The sequence below is a fragment of the Oryctolagus cuniculus genome, chromosome 12 (assembly GCF_051225735.1).
Source record: "Oryctolagus cuniculus isolate XC-2025 breed Fujian yellow rabbit chromosome 12, ASM5122573v1, whole genome shotgun sequence".
Taxonomy (NCBI): domain Eukaryota; kingdom Metazoa; phylum Chordata; class Mammalia; order Lagomorpha; family Leporidae; genus Oryctolagus; species Oryctolagus cuniculus.
The window spans coordinates 118,590,726-118,600,397 of NC_142878.1; positions in this window are offsets into that span (position 1 = coordinate 118,590,726).

Genomic DNA, 9,672 nt, shown 5'->3' on the forward strand with positions numbered 1-9,672 from the left:
CTGCCTTTCACATAAATAAATAAATCTTTAAAAAAAATCTGTGCAGAAACTGGCAGTGCAACACTTTGGGGTGCTCTGCTATGAGCTGCTGGTGGGAAATCCACCCTTCGAGAGCGTCTCTCACACTGAGACATACAGACGCATCCTGAAGATGGATGTGAAGTTTCCTGTAACAATGTCTTTGGGAGCCCGAGACTTCATATCCAGGCTTCTGAGATACCAGCCGTCAGAGTGGCTGCCCCTGGCCCAGATCCTGAGGCACCCCTGGGCCCAGGCCCACTCCTGGAGGGTGCTGCCTCCTTGTGCTCATCCAGCTTCCTGAATCCTGTCTGCCTCTGTCTGCATTTGTGCAGGGAGCTCTCCTGGCTCTGTTAACTCATCTATTTTTTGTTTGTTTCCTTTTAAAGATGCAAGATATAAATTAATAAAAGCTGAATTGTTTAGTACCAGATGAAAAAAAAAAATGCAGAGGATCTCAACAGCTAAACCCAAGACTAGGAACTTTATCTAAAGAAATGTCTACAGGGATGGTGTTGTGGTGTACGAGGTACAACTGCCATCTGTGACTCAGCATCCCCTATGGTGCTGATTTGAGTCACAACTGTTCCACTTCTGATCCAGCTCCCTGCTAATGGCCTTGGAAAGCAATGGAAGATGGCCCAAGTTTTTAGGCCTCTGCATCCAAGTGGGAGGAAGCTTTTGGCTCCTAGATTCAGATCAGCACAGCTCTGGTCATTGTGGCCAACTGGGGAGTGAACCAGCAGGTGGAAGACTTCTCTCTGCCTTTTCTTCTCTCTCTGTGTAACTCTTTCAAATAAATATATCTTAAAAAAAAAAGAGTTGTATGTATACTTATTTCAGAATATCTGACTGATCACCTAATGAAGATGTATCAAATTTATAAAATAAAAATCATCAGATTTATAATTTATACAAATTTATAAAATCCTCAGATAGAATAAATCTGGTTTATAACTGGTTGGATCACTCTAAGTGGATGGATGTTATTTCAAAATTAATAGGGAGTTTATTTTGACCAAATATTTTAAGCCCCTTTGGCATCCTTAACAGATTTCTCAGAATCAAGGTTCTAAATTTTTTCACTTTGAGATTTCCAACAGGAACCCTTGATGTGTCATAGGATATATCCTATCTTGTAGAGGTAATAGCTGATTATGCAATTTAGATTGTATGTAAAGTAGTCATGAAATTATGCTCAATTTTAAATTATATCAATATAGATATACCATTGATATATAAATTTCCTAAAAGCTATAAAGTCTTAAAATCTGATAGTTCTGTTTTGTTGTTATCAGTCATGATGGTTATCTTGATAAAAAGGAGACCCAGAGGACTAAGGGAGACAACAGGTTTGTAAAATCACTCCATTTCTTTCTTTCCTTTTAAAAAGATTTATCTATTTATTTGAGAGGCAGAATTCCAGAGAAGGAAAGACAGAGGGAGAGAGATCTTCTGTTGGTTCACACCCCAAAGGGACACAATAGCCAAGGATGGGCCAGGCTTCGGTGATCATGTCTGCTTTATTAACAACCATGTATACTTTTGAAAGGGCAGGCAGCAGGAGCATAACTAATTCAGGGCAATACTAATTCTATAGGATGAAGCTGACATTGGCACTGCTATGCTTCTCCATTCAGCTTGAAGAGTCGATTTCCAGGTGGGCCTGGGCCACACCCAGGAGCAGTTTAGCTGATTGGTGGTGGTTGGGGGAAATGCACCCAGAGATCCCATTGCCTGCCAGGAGGGAGGCCGTGGGGTCCCTCCCGGGAGGCCTGGTGCACCATGCCCTTTCAACCTCCTGCATGGGCAAGGCAGGCAGTCTGACAGGATCACCCATATCTCCCAAAAGGGTGTAGGAGCCCAAACACTTGGCCATCCTCTGCTGCTTTCCCAGGTGCATTAGCAGGGAGCTGGATCAGAGTGGAGCAACCAGGACTCGAAGTATAACCCATATGGGATGCCAGCATCATAGGTGGCAGCTTAACATGCTATGCCACAATGCTGGCCCCCTCTTTAGTTGCTTTGTAACATGCTCTATGGGATGAATGTAAATGGCTCATGTCAATTAATCAATTTCATTTTAACCATGTATATTTAAAGACTTGTGCCATCCATAATTTTGTATTTTCTAAAAACACTTGAAATCAGTTTAACAGAAAATATTCTTAAATACAGATCTTAGGCTACTTTAGACACTAATTTCCAGAATGCTGAGGGAAAGAAAAAAACTAAAAATCCATTAAACTGCTAGTAGGGGGCCAGTGCTGTGGCACAGTGGCTTAAAGCCCTGGCTTGATGCTCCAGCATTTCATATGGGCACCAGTTTGAGTCCTGGGAGCTCCACTGTTGATCCAGCTCCCCATTAATGTTCCTGAGAAAGCAACAGAGGATGGCTCAGGTCCTTGGGCCTCTACATCCACATGGGAGACCCAGAAGAAGCTCCTGGATCCTAGCTTCAGATCAGCTCAGCTCCAACTGTTTCAGCCACTTGGGGAGTGAACCAGCAAATGGAAGTGCTCTCTCTCTCTCTCTGTGTCTCTGTCTCTCTCTGTAACTGTCTTTCAAATACATAGAATTAGTTACATGAGATTGAATTAATCATATTTATGGATTTCTATGCTTTTATTTAAATATTTTGGTTCTGCATTTCAGTGTTTCATCTAGATTCAGGAAGATCTCTACAATTTCTATCGGTTACTATACTTTAGTATAGTTTTGTAAATAGATGGAAATGTTTACCTTTCTACCTACTTAATTCCTCTAAAATGAAAAACTTTTTTGATTTCTTGTGGCAACGTTATTGTATGAGCTCAGTAAGAATCCGTTATCAGGGCCGGCACTGTGGCATAGCAAGCAAAGTCACTACCTGCAGTGCTGGCATCCCATATGGGCAATGATTCAGGTCCCGATTGCTCCACTTCTGATCTGGCTACCTGCTATGGCCTGGGAAAGCAATGGAAGGTGGCTCAAAAGTCCTTGGGCCCCTGCACCAGTGTGGGAGAACCAGAAGAAGCTCCTGGCTTCAGATCAGCCCAGCTCTGACCTTTGCGGCCATTTGGAAGAGAGAACAAGCAGATGGAAGACATCTTTATCTCTCTCTTACCTCTGCCTCTTTGTAATTCTGGCTTTCAAGCAAAAATGAATAAATTAAAAAAAAGAAGAATCTATTATCATCGTACCACAATATCCTTGAAAACATTAGCAGACACAAAAATTATGCACAGAATATCTGGCATCTTGAACTCCTAGCCTTGCAATTAGTGAATAGAGTTGTCACTTCTTAGTGAACCCCAAAACTTGAAAATACCAGATATTGCAGTTAAAAAAGAAAACATAAGCCTGTCTTGGATTCAGTTTTTAACTTTCAGAATTTTTTGATCAGATATTATACATATTTAATGTAAGCAGTTAGCACACTGTAATACTCCTTCTTTCAGATCACAACTCTGTTCATTGTTTTTGTTTTATTTCAAAGATTTAGTTTTTCATTTATTTGAAAGGCAGAATTACAGACAAAGAGGGAGAGACAGAGAAAGAGAGGTCTTCCATCCATGGTATACTCCACAAATGGCTGCAATATATGGAATGGGGCAAGGCTGAAGCCAGGAATCAGGAACTTCATCTGAGTCTTCCCCATGGGTGACAGGGGTCCAAGCACTTATGTCATCTTCTACTGCTTTCCCAGGTCCATTAGCATGGAGTCATATCAGAAGTGACTCAAATTGGCACTCATATGGGATGTAGGCATCAAAGATGGCAGCTGAACCACTGGGCCACAATACCAGCCCATGTTCATGGGCCTGAAAACTTTCACTGAGGTTAATAAGCACTTCCTGTGTACTTATACGATGTTAATTATGGTATTCTGCTATTCGCTTGTAACCTTGTTCGTTGTTTTAACATATAACTTCTGCATAGCTTATATGCATAGATGTAACTCAATTTGCTATCATCTTGTTGGTTTTGTTAAACACTTTTATTTTGAACTTTGGGCCTATTGAATGGCATACTTCTACAGAAGTACAATTCCCAGCAAAATAATCCTGGCTAGGTACTTCGGGGCGACAACCTCTGTATACAGAACAGATATATCTAAGTTTAGCAATGGACTACAGATAAAGTTAGTCTGAAGACCACTCCTAAATCTTCATTGTTAATCAAATGTGACTAAAAACATATTTACACTGACATCTTCTCATCAAATGTTTCTATCTTGACATGGGTCTGCATGAAAAACCAGGTCAAATACAACTTTGCAACAAGAGACAGATGGAACATGATTGATCAGCTGTGATTTCAGAAATAGATCTTGATCACATGGAAGAAACAAAAGTCAAGATGTAGTGAGTCACTGGTTTGAACTCTAAAGCAAATTAGATAAAGCAAAGAAGTTATAAAGATTTTTAATGAATGATGGATAGTAACTGGCACAAAAAGACTCTGCTAGAACTACAATCTTTAGAGTGCCCTCCCATTTTGAAAAAGAGATGAGAACTAGATATGATACTTTATATTCTCACACCTAATGCTACATCTATATGCTATTTAAAATGATTGTCATTCTATGAGTCTGCTGTGTGGACTGCTTCCAAACTCAACATGTCTTAAAATGCAATGTCTGGCCTCATTCTAAGTCTTGTTTATTTTTGCTAAATATTTATTTATTTATTTATTTGAAAGATAGCCTTACAAAGAGAGAGAGGGAGAGACAGAGAGATCTTCCATCTGCTGGTTCACTCCCCAAATTGCTGCAACAGCCAGAGATGGGCCCACCAAAGTCAAGAGCCAAGAGCTTCTTCCAGGTCTCCCAAGTGGTTGCAGGAGCCCTGGACTTGGGCCATCCTCTGCTCATTTCCCAGGTGCATTATCAAAGATGGATCAGAAGTGGAGTATCTGGGACTCAAACCCATGTCCATATGATGCTGCCAAGGCAGGCGGTGGCTTTATCCTCTGCACTAAAGTGGAAGCCCCATGCACACAAAGTCTTAATCAGTGACTCTTCCTGGTTTTAAACTGAAAGTTTTCAGGCAGAAAAATCACTAATTTCTCTGGTTTCATTTGAGGTACAGAAATACTAGCATGTTGCTTTTATTACTGCTGTAGAATGGTGATGCACCTGCAAGATAAAGCTATGCAGAAACTGGCTGTGTAAACCTTCTATTTATGCAGAAGATCACTAGAGCTAAACCCAGAACTAGGGAGTTGTTTCTTAAAGAAACACCTACAGCAGCTGCTGTTGTGGTGTAACAGGTAAAACTGCCAACTATGACTCCAGCATCCCATATGAGTACTGGTTTTAGTCTTGGCTACTGCACTTCCAATCCAGCACTTTGCTAATGGCCTTGCAAAAGCAGTGGAAGATGACCCAAGTACTTGTGCCCCAGCCATCCAGGCAGGAGACCATGAAGAAGCTCCTGGCTCCTGGATTTGGCATGATCAAGCCCTGGCTGATGCCACCATCTGGGGAAGTGAAACAGCAGGTGGAAGATCCCTCCCGCTCTCTCTCTCTGTTAATTAATAAGTAAGCAAATAAATAAATTAAAGAAATGCCTACAACCTCCTCTCCTTTCATCTTTAAAATACCCTCACATTACCCCATAAATTTCATGAAGCACTCTAGGCTCTCGGTGTTATCTGGATAATTTCTCTTCAAATGCAAAAAGAATTGGTTGACTTTTCCAAGCACCTTGTATTGAAGAGACTACTCATTTTTCTTTTTTTTTTTATTTAGAGAATACTTTATTAGTTCTGTAATCAAACACATGTAGATAAGACCTTACATATTTAATACAGTGCGTTACCCCTGTACAAATGGAAAAAAAATTAAGTTTAACATTTCTAGACCAATAGACACCTTAAAAATCAGTTGACTATAGGTTAATGACTTGTTCTCTATTCTGCCCCATTGCTTAATGTATCTGCTTTAATGCCAGTGATATGCTATTTTGATTACTATAGCTTTGTAAAATATATTAAGTATTCTTCTTTTACTTCAATATTGACTTGACTATTCATTATCCTTCACAGTTCTGTACAATTCTGGGGACTTTAAAATATTTTGTTAAAGAGGGGCTGGTTGGCACTGTGGTTTAGTGGGTAAAACCATCACCTGCAGTACCATACCAGCATCCCATAAGCATGCAAGTTCAAGTACTGACTACTCCACTTATGATTCAGTCCTCTGCTATGGTCTAGGACAGCAGTGGAAGATGGCCCAAGTCCTTGGAGACCTGGAAGGAATCCTGTTTCTTGGCTTTGGATCAGCACCCTGCCACAGCCTTTGTGGCCCTCTGTGGAGTGAACCAATGGATGGAACACTTCATTCTCTGTCTCTGTCTATGCAACTCTTTTCTTTCCTTTCCTTTCCTTTCCTTTCCTTTCCTTTCCTTTCCTTTCCTTTCCTTTCCTTTCCTTTCCTTTCCTTTCCTTTTCTTTTCTTTTCTTTTTGGACAGGCAGAGTGGACAGTGAGAGAGAGAGACAGAGAGACAGAGAGAAAGATCTTCCTTTTGCCATTGGTTCACCCTCCAATGGTCGCCGTGGCTGGCGCGCTGCAGCTGGCACACCACGCTGATCCAATGGCAGGAGCCAGGTGCTTATCCTGGTCTCCCTTGGGGTGCAGGGCCCAAGCACTTGGACCATCCTCCACTGCACTCCCTGGCCACAGCAGAGAGCTGGCCTGGAAGAGGGGCAACCCAGACAGAATCCGGTGCCCCAACCGGGACTAGAACCTGGTGTGCCAGTGCCACAAGGCGGAGGATTAGCCTAGTGAGCTGCAGCGCTGGCCTCTGCAATTCTTTCAAATAAATAAATCTTTAAAAAAGTTTTGTTAAAGAATAACACTGAAACTTTGCAATTGCGTTGAGTCTGTATATTGCTTTAGATAGTAAGAATACCCTAATACTATTCTAATTATGAACTTGAGTAATGTTTCAATTATTTCTGTTGTATTCAATTTCTTTTATCAATATTATAAAATTTTCAGCATTCAGGTAATTATCTTCCTAGATTAAATTCACTCCTATATATTTATTTTTTTCTGCTAGAATTTGTTTTTCAAACAATTGGTTCTTAGGTTATATAAATTCTCTTAATTTTGTATTCTATAACAGTTGCAAAGAAAAAAGCATCTGGCAAAACCAACCCAGATTCATTATTTAAAAAATTCAAGAGACAGGGCCAGGGGCTGATGCTGTGGTGCAGCAGATTAACGCCCTGGCCTGAAGTGCCAGCATCCCATATGGGTGCTGGTTCTAGACCCAGCTGCTCCACTTCTGATCCAGCTCTTTGCTATGGCCTGGGAAAGCAGTAGGAGATGGCCCAAGTCCTTGGGCCCCTGCACCCAAGTGAGGACCTGGAAGAAGCTCCTGGCTCCTGGCTTTAGATCGTGGAAGCTCCAACTGTTGCGGCCATCTGGGGAGTGAACCATTGGATGGAAGACCTCTTTCTCTCTTTATCTCTCTCTCTCCCTCTCTGCCTCTCTTCTCTCTGTGTAACTCTGACTATCAAATAAATAAATCTTTAAAAAAGAGAGAGAGACAGGGTCAGTGTTGCAGTACAGATGGTTAGGCAACTGTCTACAGCATCAGCATCCCATATGGTCACTGATTCGAGTCCCAGCTGCTCCACTTCTGATCCAGATCTCTGCTACTGTGCCAGGGAAAGCAGCAGTGGATGGCCCAACTGCTTGCACCTATGTTGGAGACTTGGATGAAGCTCCCGGCTCCTGGCTTTGACCTGGCCCAGCCCTGCCATCAGTTGGGCATTCATTTGGGGAGTTGAACTAGTGAATGGAAGATCTCTGTCTCTCCCTCTCTCTGTAATTCTGCCTTATAAATGAAGTATAGAAACTTAAAAAAAAAACTATAAAAACTGCAAGAGGGGTCAGTGTTGTACAAAGCAGTTAAAACTGCTGCCTGTGATGCCAGAATCCCACATGGTGCTGATTCACATCCCAACTGCAACACTTCAGCTACCACCTTCATGGGACACAACAAAGAACCTCCTGGCTTCAGCCTTTAGCCTGGCCTAGCGCCAACCATTGTGGCCACTGGGGAGTGAACCAGTGGATGGAAGGTTTCTTTTTCTCTCTGTCTCTCTCTGCTTCTCTCTCTGTAACCTTGCCTTTTAAATAATTAAATAAATCATTAAGAAAGGAAAGAAATTAGGGATAGAAAAAAATATACCTTATTATAATAGAAGCCAGAAATGACAAGGCTAAAGATGACACTGTACTTGGTGAAAAGTATTCCTCAAAGTTCAAGAACAAGATAAAGATATGCACTCTCACATCTGCTGAATCTAACACTTAAATTCACATCAAAGCAACTGTATAAGAAAGTAAAACTTGCAAATAAAAGGGCTAATTTTCTGCTTACTGATAATATGATCTTAAACATATGAAAAATAAAAGGATCACTTACCACAACTTTTATTCATAAAACACAAGCACATTTCAAGATATACAGATCAATAAGTGTGACATGGGACCGGTGCTGTGGCACAGCAGGTTACAGCCCTGGCCTGAAGTGTCGGCATCCTATATGGGCATGGGTTCTAGTCCCAGCTGCTCCTCTTCTGATCTAGCTCTCTGCTATGGCCTGAGATAGCAGTGGAAGATGGCCCAAGTCTGTGGGGAATCCCACAGGAGTCTCAAAACAAGTCACAGATCACCACTTACCTGGAAAGGAAGTGAACTGTGGAAACTCCACAGTAAAAAGTAAGTTACCACTAGCCTCAAAATAAAAGTAAAGTGCAGCTATTCATAATAAGTCAGGAGCTGATGCAATACCTAATGGCTGTTAGGGAGATGCTCCTAATCATACCAAGCAGACATTTCTGGTCAGTCAGATAACAGTGCACTATAGGCAATACCCTCCTACCCACGCAGACTGAACTGTTCAAACATAAGCAAGGAGGAAACAGCATTGATTGGACAACAAGTCAGAGGATGGCAAGCTGGAGGACTGCCAGAAAATGGGGATAAAAAGGGGAGCCCTTGCACCACTCTCCATCCTTTCAAGGACCATGGCCTGGTGCGTGTAAACCACCGGGAGTAGAAGAAAGAAGATGCTGTCCCTGTTTTATTAACATGATGTGGATATTGTCATCTTACAATTTGGTCATTTTAAGAGTAGTTAATTTTGAAATTATTTCAAACTTACAGAAATACCATGAGTGAGCCCCATTCGTTGAGAACACCCAGTTAGTATCCTTTTAGCACTGTTGCCCCAATCCAAGATGTTTCTGCTAGCTATAGGGTGGTCCCCTGATAAATAGAAGATGAACCCCAATTTAGGAAACCAACATTAACCCAACACCACAACCCAATCCACAGAACTATCACATCTTTTTCCAACCGCATTAAAATATCTTTTCTCCCACTGTGAGTCAATGTTCTTTCTTTTTCTGGAATTCTCCTTGACACTTTTCTTTTTTTTTAAATTTTTTTTATTTATTTTTATTTTTTTTGACAGGCAGAGTGGACAGTGAGAGAGACAGAGAGAAAGGTCTTCCTTTGCCATTGGTTCACCCTCCAATGGCCTGCACAGCCGGCGCGCTGCGGCTGGCGTACTGTGCTGATCCAATGGCAGGAGCCAGGAGCCAGGTGCTTTTCCTGGTCTCCGATGGGGTGCAGGGCCCAAGCACCTGGG